At 39.4% G+C, this 10,389-nt stretch overlaps 1 long non-coding RNA gene across 1 annotated transcript in view; it reads left to right on the top strand.

Annotated features, from left to right (window-relative positions):
* Nucleotides 1-4,837: 4,837 nt before the first annotated feature.
* Nucleotides 4,838-10,389, top strand: part of LOC132070501 (uncharacterized) — a 45,323-nt gene continuing 39,771 nt past the window's right edge. The window contains exons 1-2 of the long non-coding RNA XR_009418011.1: nucleotides 4,838-5,143; nucleotides 5,926-6,003. This is a non-coding gene — a long non-coding RNA (uncharacterized LOC132070501). The remainder of the gene's footprint in view (nucleotides 5,144-5,925; nucleotides 6,004-10,389) is intronic.

The raw sequence follows: 10,389 nt of genomic DNA, 5'->3' as shown, positions 1-10,389 counted from the left end.
AAAATTAATTTCTGTTTGCAGAGCCACACTGAAACACTTTATGCTGGCTTATGTTACTGAATCCTTGCAGTGACCTGTAGGAAATTTCTCTGCAGGCTGAGGGGTTTTGTCAGAGAGTTGCATGTTATCACCATAACGATGCTAATATTTTGACTCTGTCTCACAAACCAAATATTGCAATACCAGATTACTTATCCTGAGGCAAAATATTTTGATCTCACTTCCTCAATTAAATCCAAACATTTTTGAAAGAGCAGAGCTTTTCATTCCAAGAATTCCTTTTCCATCATAAGGAACAGTCCTGTGCCATTACAACTTCCAGTTACAATTTCAAAAAGAACAATCTTTTAGAATCTCACTTGCTAGATAACACCATACTTTTCTGTGTGTTTTTTCTGAATAAACAAACCATGATTTAGAGCTGTAATGAAGAAAAGCTTTTCAACACTGGTCTAATACTGGCTGGTTAGAAAATGTTTGAGGAAACGTTTTGCCAAGTAAATACATTATTGATTATTTTAGAATAAAATGAACCAAGCTGATAACTAGGCAAATAAAATGGGTCAATATTTAAGAGCAGTTTTATGAGTTCTACATAGGAAAAGCCAATAGCAATGAGATTGTGGTGACAAATATGCTTGAACAAATGCAGTGTTTCTGATAATGTTCGTACCCATTCCCTTGTCTCCTCAGCATACTGAACAATAAAAGTAAGAAAAACTGCTGGCATGGCCTCTGGGAAGTAGATGTCTTGACCTGAAGAAACTCAGAACTTACCTGAGAATGACAGAGCAGGGGGCCAAATTCCTTACTGCTTAGGGTTTGGGGACATAAACTAACAAAAAAGGGCCATTGGAATCTTAAATTTGTAAACTTTGCATTTCAGCTCAACATTCCAGACATCTTGTGTTTCAGAAACATGGTGACCTGAAACTGGAACTTGGCCTATGCTGACAAAGGATCTGTTTGCTAATCACTGAGGATGATCCAACTGGAGCATTTGGATGCCCTCAGCACACCAGGGTGCACAATCTATTCAGAAATCTGGAACAGACTTCTGGAAGGCTACAGATTCAGATGAACACAACAGGCATAAATTTCTGGGAGCATAAACTTCTGCAACCCTACCTAAATGAGAATAATTGAATCCATAGATTACTATGAGGTGATTATTTTATGTTTTTACTTTGTGCTAAAAATTAAGCTGGAAAATTGGGTTAATAATTCTGAACTTTTTTTTCCCCTTGAGCTCCCTTTCATTCATTCCTGGCTGAGCAAATGAGCAAATGAAAGGGGCATCTTGCAGAAATACAGTTAGCAGAAAGCAATGTAATGAACAAGCTTGTTTTGGAAACCATGAAGTGCTATCATCCGTAAGAATAATTCTGAATAAACTCTCTGATAGCCTCAAGCCCAGCCTGTTCTTTGTGGACTTGTGGGTAATTGCCACGGTGAAGAACATGCATATATTAAATTACAGGTATGATTTAAGTTTTTTTTTTACTTTGTTAAATGCATTAAATTCCGTGCTTGCTTCACTTAATGTCAGCATAAGACTCCAGGCAACTTGTAATGTAATAACCATTGGTGTCATACATACAGCTGCTGTTCTGTGACAGGTGACAGCACAGCTTTGCATTAATGTGAGGCTATTATTAATAACACTAATATATTCACTTGTAGAGATAGTGCATATTGCAAAAAGGTTATTATTTTTGATTAGTTTAGTCTGTTTTCTATACTTCACTGAATAATGCCACATTTGGAAACAGCCAGCCATGGGTGTGTCACCTGTAAAAACAAACACCTTGCATGACTATATTAAATTCAAACCTTGTTTTTCTTTGCTTGGGTTCTGAGCCATGGCTGCTACCACAAAACAGATTCATAACCATAGGATTAGCAGAAAATACATCCTGTGTGTGTGCTGCAAAGGGTATGGCTTATCCTTTGGAGATGACAAAATAAACTCATTTATGCTTCAAGAGAAGCAGAACAGCCTCACAGACTAGCAGAAGTTTCCTTCCTATTTCACAGAACCATTCTGTAATCAGCCTCTTAAATTGTATTATCTATAACATAAGGTCATAATGCAGCAGCCTGGTGGCCTATGTGAACTGCAAATCACTGTCCTGCTAAAGAACTTTGCAAAGAGACACCACAGAAGTCACCCAAACTGAGACAAGCATGGGAGAAAGCCATGCTTTTAAATACAGAGCAGCTCATATCACAAGCCAGCTGGCTGAGAATAAATAGATTGCAATTCTAAATCAGTGGTAATTTCTAGGTGTTATTTCTCCTTGTATTATGCAGTCAGTATGAGGCAGAAAGCATTCTCAGAATATTTACACATTAATGTTTTACACAAAATATACCAGACAAGAAGAGGAGTTTTCAAAAGCAGCAGACTGACCTAAGCTACCTCTAATCACAAGCCTCTTCAGGAGGTTTTGAGAAGTCTCAGCCAAAGGGTTTGGGTTTGTTTTGCTCCAAGTGCAGGCAGGAGCAGGGACATGCTGTGGTGTGCAGAAGGTGTCTCCTGGAAATTTTATTGGAGTGAATATCAGAGGTGGCCAAGGTGGCCGCCTGGTTTTGGAAGCAGGGTGTCCTGCCCTGCCAAGGGCTGCAGTTTCTGGTCACTTTGTGTGACCTGGAGGCAGCCCCAGGCTTCCCTCCCTGTGGCTGATCCATCTGTCCCTGGAATTGGTTCCCAGTCAGTGCAGTCATGCCCCTCTGTGGTTATTAGTGTCCACTAGGATGGACATGGAGGCAAACAGAGAGACTGGGGGGCATTTTGTGTAGCTCACTGGGGAAGGAGGCAAAAGCAGCAGGTGCTTCTGGGGCTGTATGGTTTGGAGACAGGACATTTGTTCGTCCAAACAATTTGCCAAATGTTTCTTACAAATCCCATATCTAAAATAGTAAGATCTGTTGAGTTTCTCTAGGATTTATAACAGCCTAACAACCATAATAAATGACTGTATTAGCATGGGGTGGTCAATTGTGTTTTCTTGAAGTTGTAGATATCAATGAACAGCAGAGGAAAGGAAACCCTTCATATTGACACCGTGGGAGCTCTTGTATTAATTGGCACATAATCAGGTACAGCTGCTGATAATCAGGCAGCTCTTAAAACTGCCACACAGAGTACTGCTAATGCAGTCTGAAGAGCTAGCAAATATGTAAATATTTCTAAAATTCAGGTTGCTGGATGAAAGTCTTGTTTTCTTCTAAGCTTACAGATTGCTGGTCCTGGGTTCTGCTGATGTCAAGATGAGACACTGTGGGATTCCCTCATGTCATAAACCATCTCTTCCCCTACTTGCAGGTCACTGAAAAGTATCTGTCAAAATACACTTTTTTTCCCTGTGTCCTGTATCTTGATAGCACCAGTCTCCAGAGCACTCAGTTTTCTTGATGGGACATTCTGCAGATTCTTTGTGGGATCTTCTTTTTTATTTCTTTTATTGTCCTGTGGAGAAATTATGCACCTCAGCTTGCCAGAGCTACTCCAGGGTAACACAACAACACGCAGGTTCAAACAAGAATATAAACTCAAGAAAGCAAATTGTGTGGCAACAAAGGATTGAGCTCTTGATAACAACCTTGGAAGCACTCACAGGCACAGCAAAAATTCCCCAAACATTTAGGAAACCTGCAGTGACTCTAATAACACCCTCTTGTTCTAGCTGTCACTTAGGGGTTTTTCTATCAGCTATCAGTCAAGGGGCCAATTCAGCCAAATTCTCCTTCCATGGGGTGGATTTCTGAGTAGCTTGTCATCCTGGTGTTTCCATTAACTTTAATATGCAAGGGCTTTCTTGTTGCTATTGAATGCAAACAAAGCTGGAGGATGTCTGTCTCTTTGCCCACTTAGAGTCTCCTGCTCCCTGCAGCCTTGGTGTGGGTGTTGCACGTTCACATAAGCTAATGAGATGTCTCTAACATGGAGCATGACAGCTCTGGTTTGTGAATAAGGTTGCTGAAGGGCTGAGCTTTTCCTGTTCTCTTTAGAAGGTGAGCTGAACTGCAGTTAGAAGCCTTTATGTGATGTTTTATTAATCCCATGAGTCTGCTTGCACAACACTTATGTCCTTTGGATTCATGACACTTTTACAGTGACCATGCAAGTGGCCATGTTGCTACACACTACTCATTTCAGAGTTTGTTCTGCCAAACAGAGATATCCTAAGGTTTGTGTTACATTGCTTTAAGAATGGCTTTTGGGATACATGAAACATCTTTTCTTGCAACCAGTCATAGCTATGACAGCTTTCATGCGTACCTTTACAAAGCTGCATTTTTTCTTCTCTCCAAAACACCCTTCTCCATCTTGGCCTAGGTGTTCCTTGCATTAATATTCATAAATTTGATATTAATTAAGTGTGAGATGTGGTCTCTTCTATTTTCTGAGGTTCTTTCTTCTCTTCATGTCAGCAGCATGCTGGTTTTATGATCTTTCCCCCCCCCCCCCCCCCAAAGAAGTAAAAGGATAAATGAGTAAATACAGACACTTGTGTGAAAGCTGGTGCCACGGGTTGCCAGGTGACTAATACCTGTCAGATCTAAATTAGCCAGCCTGCTCTGGAGACAGGTGATTAACAAATAAGGACCTCAGGAACAGGAAAAAGCACAAAGGGGAGGGGATTAACAGAGCTCACAAGAGGGAGCAGGGGTCAAACACTTGGAGAGGTGTAGGCTGAAGTCCCTGCAGTAATAATTGTTTTTATTTATTGCTATGCTGATGAAAGAGTTTCTACCTTTCTGATTTTTGTAAATGGCCTTGTTTTCTCCCTGGCCTGACCCTATGGTTTGCTTTTTCTGATAGAAATGCAAAAGGTTTGGATAGGGGTTTTATAATTTGTTCCACATGTGTTATTTTCTTGAATAGACCTTGCTCTGTTTTGTGCCCTTGAAAGGCACAAGCACAATAAAGTGTATGCAGAGTGAAATCAAAAGTGGTGCAAAGAAGGTCTTGCGGAACATCACACTCTTGTTCCTTATCAGTTAGGGTGGTTGTTATTTTGTGGTTTGGTTTTTGGTTTCGTTTTTTTTACAAGGTCATCAGAGAAAATAGGTACTGGAAAAATCCTTACAGCTTGAGAATTTTGCTTGGAAGCATCTTCTGCTTTTTCCAGAACTGGTGTGTACATTTGATTCCGTTTTTCAATATACTGAGTGTGAAGCTTTCTCTTTGAAATATGCAGTAGTTCTTATATGTCTACATAGTGATTCTATGGAATTTATTTATTTTTTTCAATTTTCAAATAAGAAAACAGGAAAGTGGAGTTTGATTGAATAAAAAATAAATATGAGGAAAATAATAGAAAGCTGGAGAGAATGAGAATAGAGTTTAAGAGATTTATTGAAAACTTTGAAGAGAGGAGCATGTGTGGGAAGCTGTCCTAAATTTGTGGTTACACTTTAAATTCTGCCTCAACAGTACTTCAACTACTCAGTATTAATGAATTGGTTTTGCCTAAATTGTATTTTAAGCTTGTAGATGTTATGTTTATTTATTGGTTTTAAGGAATGCTATGCTAAAGAAATATGAAGTACCAAAAATAGGGCACAAATCCACTCTGAGGTACTGCTGATGATCTCATTTACAGGAAAGCCCAACACTGGGTTATTTTGGATATACCCTGTGTGAATCTCTCTCTTTATTTACTGTGTAGTCAGCATTAAAAATAACATTTCACCATATGTGAAGAAAAAGAAGTGATCAATACAAAGTCAGGCTACCTGCCAAGGAGGTTTTGTTTTTAAAACTTGTTTTTGTTTGTTTGGGGTTTTTTTTTTCCCAAATATTAAAAACATAAAAACATGAAACAATAATACTATTAAGAACTTTATTCTGTGTTGTTTGAAAAAGAAAAAATTAATCCTTAAATATGACTTTTGTGCTGTTCTGTAATTCACTAGGGTGTAAATCCTGATGGCTTTGGAGCTTTTTGATACTTCTGAAGATGTACATGAAGAGCTGTCATGCCTTTTCTGAAGGTAAGAATAATTACCATGCTTTCTTTTGGAGTAAAGGGAGAACCCGTAAGCTTTACTTTCCTTAAATCAATGGTTTGTGGGTATCCAAGTTTTCCTCTATGAAAAAGTGCTCTAATCAATCAAAAGACAATATTTGATGTCCCTCTGAAGCAAATAGACCTTTTTACCTCCTTCAACTGCAAGAGTGGTTTTGGACGTATCTTAATATTGCTATGATGAAATATACTGCAATTGAAGTAGAACCATTTGGGCTAAGAATGAAAGAGCTTTTTTCCATTAACTTAACATATTTTTTCTTGCTCTAAGTTTGTGCTGTGGTTATGATAGAGACAATGCTATGAAGGGATGAGGAGTCTGGTGCATTTAAGATCATCATGATTCATCTCTCTCAAGAGAGAGCTCAGAAATAGAAAGCTTACTGAAGACAGTTAATTCTAGTCCTGTCAGAGGATTTTGAGACAGCAGTATTGAGTATTAAAGCAGCAGATATGAAATAAACCCAAAACTTCATTGGAAACAACTGAAATAGATGAATTTTCCCATTATGCTTTTCCTATCAGATATTAGAACAAGTTCCCTGTTGGAATGTCTGTGTCTGTTCATTAGCCCCCATCCTCCTTGGTATTTCTGATGTCCTCAATTTCTGGGACTTCAGTAAGCTGTGCTTTATTTTTCTGGTTGGAAAATGTGTAAATTATAGTAATTTGCATAAATTGTACATAATACTTCACTCTGGCTCTTTTGCAAATGTAAAAGCAAAGCTATTGTGTCTATTCATGGACAGTTTGGCTGTTCCATTCTGTCCTTTATGCCTGCAAGGGAAAACTTGATTTATAACACTAGACATGCTCTCTGGATGATACTGTGGTACAGTTACATTTTTCCTTTAATTTTAAGCCTCCTTATCCTATTCTTGATATGGCTTTCCATCCAAAAGGGCCCTTGAAACACACTTTTGTGAATCTTTCCATTTACTCTGTCCTCAACTTACTACTCACAAATTGTATTTCTAATGAAGTTTTGAATCATCACAAGAGAGAGATATAAATTGAATGTTTCTTAATACCTGACCATGAATATCTCAGTATAAATCCATCTGGGAGGCAAGGGGCAGGGGAGAAGAAAGTTGTGTCTCTGTTGCTGCAAGTTCTGGCTCTGATAGTAAGCAGACAAGGTTAGTTGTTGCTTACCATCCTAGAGGTTGTCCTTGCACATGTCCCTCTCCTGTGTCAAGCTGGGCTCATGCAGAGGGATGTGAGGGCATGAAGAGCTTGGGGAGAGCCTCAGGTGTCCCAGGGAAACCTGGAGCTGGACTGTGGGCTCACATCAGGTGAGAAGCAGAATGAAATGTCAAGCACTGGAACATTCATTCAGGGAATGAGGTGGTGAAGTAAAACAATGCTGCATGTCACATACTGAGGGGAAAATTCTTTGCATCTGCAGCTTCAGGATGGGAATGGTGAAGTGGTGGTGATAAGGGTGCAGTTTGTGGGGAGGACCAAATATGAAGCAGGCTGAAATTAGGCTGCTGGTCAGCTACCTATGTCATATGAAATAAGTATACATGGTTTTATAAGAGCTTCTGAAAGATGTGCTGAGCTAAGAGACGTTCTTGATGGTATGAAAATGGCAATGCAATTTTCTTCCCTTTGCTTCTGCCTTCTTCTTGTCTCAGTTCCCCCTCACTGAACGCTTCCCTTTTGTCAATCATGTGAGAAGCACCATTTTCCTAGCACCTAGCAGCATATAAGCATCTCTCACTTTCCACCTGCTTCCTTAAAGATTAGTTTCATGTTATGATCCACCAAAGTAACCCACCTAACACCTTGCTGCAGAGATTGCAGGAGCAGTTTCACATCGCCGACAAAATCCCATCAAAGCCGGAAATTGTTTTCTTTATGTGAGTGGCAAGGCAATTACCGAGCTGAGTGACATGAGTGAAGGAGTGCATTTACACCAGAAGCTATTGCTACTGCAGAAACTACTGGCAGGAAAGCAGTGACTGACATCCCTTGGCTTATTATTATGGGCCTTGTATAAATGGAATAGAAGCAATGACTGTTACTGCATTTCTAATCAACAAAGTGTTGTGCCAGTAATTGAGTTTCGACTGACTCGCATCTCCTTTCTAGGCGTTAATTGGAGGAAGATATGCAGATTGCTGGTTAATAATAGAATGTTTATAGTTCTATAATAATTTTCTTCATGTTTATCCATTTGTTTGATTGCTTGTGTGGCAAATATTTGATCCTGGATGTGTCTGTTTAGCCATCAGACTGTTTATAAACATCATTGTTTATTGTGGTAGTGACATCTTAAAGCTCTGCAACTTGCAGTGCCTCATAGCAGCAAATGTAGAACTTTATTTTGCAAAACAGAGGAAGGCCTTTCAAAGAACACTCCAGATTGTCCAAGCCACATATGGATGTCAGAGATGGGAACAGTGTGAGCTGCATGCTGAACCTATTTTAAACTCCCACTCATGATTTCCAAATGCAGTACTCTGTCAAAGTGTAGGCATAGAGAATTTTGGGTGCTACAGCACTCATGTAAATAAAGGCTCCAGAAATCTGTTTTGTCAGAAGTGTTAATAATGTTGTTACAGTTTGTGGTGGTGCAACTAAACTGGAACCTAATGTATAGATGCAAATAGATTGTGACTAATTGTAGAATATATTTATGTTTACTGCCCAAAGAAGCCAAAAAATTGACAGAAGCATTTCCATTGTTTTGTACAGGATGACAAAGGGCTTTGTGGGGAGAGGAAATACCCATGTATCACATAGTGGCAGACATATGCTTTATCCATTGACCCAAAACCCAAATCCAAATGCATGTTCTCACACCTTTCAGTAGGTGTTGGTACAGGAGAGCAGCTCTGCACCAGCCCAGGTTTCAGTTTGCTCTGCAGCCACTCATTTGCAGCTGTCTGGAATCTGCCATCACTGCCTATGAAAAAATTTACTGTATTCCTGAATTGGGAACCAAACATCCATTCCCTCTGCCTGGGCTTTGTCAGTATATCAGCTTTCCATAGATGCAGTCCTGTCCTCAAGAGTTCTCTAAAGTGTGCCCTATTCCCTCTGTTCTAGTAAACCAAAGATAAAGTATTTGGCCAGAGAGACAGCCAGCCAGTCTTCTTATACAACAAACAGTGTTGTTTGGCTTAGCTAAGCTACTTCCTTGCACCTCCTGGGGAAAGAAAAAACTGCTTGGGAACAAACATTCTTTATTTATACTGAAGGGAAATACTGTTTCTTATAATAGCAGGTTTTTACATGAAGCCTCTAGACAGTTTTTAATTCACAAGGTGACCATCATGCACAGGAGTTAGCTGGTTTGAAGTTTTGTGCCTTTGGGATTGCACAGGATGGCTGAGTGCTGCCCTCCAGCCTCTTTATCCAGCAGGAAAAAATGAACTTGCTTAATTCTGATTTTCCCCTTGTTGCATCTTTATACAAATGACTCTCTATAAACTTGCAGCTTGTTTTTAATTAGTTTCTGGAAATACTGCTTTGAAAAAACCATCAAGGAGCTCTGGAGATCAAGTAAAAAGTGTTTGGTTTTTTCCTACTCCCCATTCCTTTGACATTTTAGCAAACAGATTAATTTTATATTTGAATGGCTGCTGCAATTTGCAGCATTGTGTAAAGTCTGGATATACCACATTAAGCAATGGTTTGGGACTGGTGTCAGAGAAGGGCCTCTTCCTGGAAAACCATCTGCTTGCCTGTGGTTCACAGCTGAATTTATAACCAATGTAAGTGCTTGTGACACTTCTTCCTTTTGGAGCTACTCAGTGTAGCTGATGGGATGGAGAAGTCTCAGGCAGCTGCTTCTGCACTCATGTGTAGCTTTCAGTCTGGGATTGCATGGGGTCACACGGACACATGGGTTTTGTGCAGATATTGCTCCAGGTAAGCGCTTGATGGGGGTGGTAAAAGAAAGCAGATGTATGGGAAAAAATCTGAACTGCAACCAGAGGCTTAGGCTTCCACAGAGAAGTGTCTAGGCAGGAAACACTGTCAATATCCTTCAAATACTTGAAAAATACTTTAGAGATGATTTTAGTTTTTCAGTCTTGTTTCATCTTTTCTGGAATAAAGAAAAATTATGAGCACCTCCAAAGTACCTTTGTAAAGGCCTTCCATTTTAGGTCACTCCTCTAAATTTGGGTTGAAATTGCTTCATGCTCTCTAGGAAAATTTGATTTTTCAGTATTCTTACTGGAGACCAAGGTTTGAGTTTGTAACTATCTCTCTGAAATCACATCCATGCCACAATAAAAATTGCTTCAGTAAAATAAAAAAGCTAAACTCATGAAAGATCTATGTACTTCTATAGTGGTTGAATAGTGGAAGAATGAGGAAGGAGAATGTGTTTCTG

This window comes from Ammospiza nelsoni, chromosome 3 (assembly GCF_027579445.1).
Source record: "Ammospiza nelsoni isolate bAmmNel1 chromosome 3, bAmmNel1.pri, whole genome shotgun sequence".
NCBI lineage: Eukaryota > Metazoa > Chordata > Aves > Passeriformes > Passerellidae > Ammospiza > Ammospiza nelsoni.
Note: the sequence above shows the minus strand (reverse complement) of the source record. Positions and strands in the feature narration are given on the sequence as shown.